Below are 3,024 nucleotides of genomic sequence, written 5' to 3'. Positions count from 1 at the left end.
ACATCAGCGTGTTGTGGTGGGCGGGTTGGTGGGTGGATGGGCGGGTGGGTGGGCGGGTTGGTGGGCGGGTGGGTGGGTAGATGGGCGGGTTGGTGGGCTGGGAGATGGGCGGGTGGGCGGGTTGGTGCGTGGATGAGTGGTTGGGTGGGCGGGTTGGTGGGTGGGTGTGTGGGCGGGTTGGTGGGTGGATGGGTGGGTGGGTAGATGGGCAAATGGGTGGATGGGTGGGTAGGTGGGCGGGTTGGTGGGTGGATGGGTGGGTAGATGGGTAGGTGGGTGGGTTGGTGGGCGGGCAGATGGGTGGGTGGGCAAATGGGTGGGTAGGTGGGCGGGTTGGTGGGTGGGTAGATGGGCAAATGGGCGGATGGGTGGGTAGGTGGGCGGGTTGGTGGGTGGGTAGATGGGTAGGTGGGTGGGTTGGTGGGCGGGCAGATGGGTGGGTGGGCAAATGGGTGGGTAGGTGGGCGGGTTGGTGGGTGGGTAGATGGGCAAATGGGCGGATGGGTGGGTAGGTGGGCGGGTTGGTGGGTGGGTAGATGGGTAGGTGGGTGGGTTGGTGGGTGGGCAAATGGGTGGATGGGTGGGTAGGTGGGCGGGTTGGTGGGTGGGTGGGTAGATGGGTAGGTGGGTGGGTTGGTTGGGCGGGCAGATGGGTGGGTGGGCAAATGGGTGAATGGGTGGGAAGGCGGGTGGGTGGATGGGTGGGTAGGTGGGTGGGCAAATGGGTGGGTAGGTGGGCGGGCAGATGGGTGGGTGGGTTAGGTGACGATGGCGAGCGCCTCTCTCTCTCTGCACCGATAGCGCTCACCTGCCTCGGGGTGGCGTGATCCGGGCCAAGTTGTTTGTCTGTAAGTGGGGGGCCAGGCTTGTGTCCACGTGTCTCTACACCCCCCCCCCCCAACTACCCACACACATCGCTACCGGGGGAGACAAAGGCGGTCTGGTGGCCACCCACCCAGCCACCTATCCTCCTGATCGTGTGCCGTGCCGGCCTTCTTGTGTGCTGCTACTGGCTAAGGGGTCGTCCATAAATGACGTCACGCACCTGGGGGGGGGGGGGGGTCAGACATTTGTGAAGATGTGTGACGAAGTGGGGGGGGGGGGGGTGAGAAATGGGACGTCACATCAAAATGCGCAACTTTATATCAATATAGACAACACGTTCTACTTAATTAAATAGACATTTTAATAAATGTTTACTCCTACAACATCAGAGTGCAGCGCCACATTAAATACGCACTACAATGATAATAGTTTAAAGCGATTTGAAGCAGGTTTTATTTTCAGGGGGGGGCAGAGCTTTGTGACGTCATATTTGAGGGGGGGGTCTGACTTTTTGTGATGCCGTGTGACTCGGAGGGGGGGGGGTCAAAAATCGTCCAAAATCGCGTGACGTCATTTATGGACAACCCCTAACAGCACTTGCACCCATCAGTCTCGAATAGACGGGGTTTTTTTTTGGGGGGGGGGGGTTAGATCGCGTCAATATATAAATGTGTCGTTAAAACCCCCACCACCCGACACAGCCAGCCTCTATTATGGATGATGATATTGGTCGCTAAAAGCCTTACGTGTCAAACTACCCAGCAGTCTGTTGTTGTTTTTTCTTCCAGGATTGCTGTTTTTTCCAAAAAATTTCTATTGCGCGTGTAGTCACTTTAAGATCTTCTTGTTCATGTTTTTGTTTTGTTGCGGTTGCACCCGAATCAAGAGCCAGCATGGCTCACAGGGTTATACCTAATGAATGAAAACTGAAACAGGCTTTCCGTGATGGTGGGGGGGGGGGTCTTTGAGCTCGGCCCCTGTTGGAGGAGGCTCGTGAAGGATTTTACCGAAAAAACCTAAGAGTATGAATCCTTGCAGTCACGAAAGCTTCAAATCTACAATCAAATCTAGAACTTCCAGGGCAGTCAAAGAAGGGGCCCAAGCCGCTCTCCGTTGAACAACAGCGGAGGAGCGACGCTCACAAACAACGGCTCTCTGCTGACCCAGACAGTGAGAGAGAGAGAGAGAGCCATCGGTTGAGATCTCCATGTGCACCTAGCCTGGCACGAGCGCCGCAGTTGCTGGTGGGTGGTTACGTGATCATTGTCACTGCCGCTCAGTGGTGAACTGCGGCTGCAGAGCGGCGTTGGTGTTTGGGTGGTGGTGGTGGTGTGTGTGAGGGCCCCCTCTGGGTATTTCCCACGCACGGGCAAACTCAACGAACTCTGCCGCGGGCAGGGGTATTTCCCAGTGATGGATACATTTTTTTTTAAACCCTCCCTCCCACACACACACACAATTGTAGGCGCACAAGAAGCGTGGTGCTTGCTGTGTCTTTCAATGAGAGATGTTCAGAGTTGGGGAGGGAAGGGAGCAGCAGAGGGCGTGCGGGGAAATTCCATTGGCGGGGTGGGAAAATGCATTTAACCCACGCCATGGTTTCGGTTGCGTTCTGCAATGGGTGGTGGAGGTGGTGGTGGTGGTGGTTCTTGCGCTTAGCGAGATGAAGCCATCGAACAAAGGCGGTGGTCAACGACATCGTCGCGCGTGGCGCCTCCAGATCCGCTTCTGCGGCCGTCTGGAACGCTCTCGCTTCCCGGTGTTAGGAAGTCATTGGGGGTTATGCGCTTTTAAATCGTTGAGATTGCAAACTCGTTTGTTTTAATAGAACTGCTCTGTTCGTGTTTAGTTTGACCTTACCGCAGGGTGCGAAATAAGTTCAACATAACGTACTAATATATGAACGATGCATTGCTTATCTGTTTTGTAATTATCAACAAATCTCCGATCTCTAACGAGTCTGGATCTCTTCATATCTCATATTTTCTCCGTATTTTGTTTACTATTATGGGCAAGTAGCCTAGCACCGGCTCTGTGGGATAATATTTTTTCTGTTTATGCGGCGATTGTCAATGCGGTGTTGTAAGCACGGAGCTCACTCAGACACGCACGCGTCCGTTCAGATTAATAATTATAATCAAAACAAGATTGCACGCGATCACAAGATACACAGTGAGTCAAGCAAATATACCCACCCAC

The sequence above is a fragment of the Lethenteron reissneri genome, chromosome 19 (assembly GCF_015708825.2).
Source record: "Lethenteron reissneri isolate LAM-NWPU_2019-01 chromosome 19, ASM1570882v1, whole genome shotgun sequence".
Classification (NCBI taxonomy): Eukaryota; Metazoa; Chordata; class Hyperoartia; order Petromyzontiformes; family Petromyzontidae; genus Lethenteron; species Lethenteron reissneri.
This window is presented reverse-complemented; position numbering follows the sequence as displayed.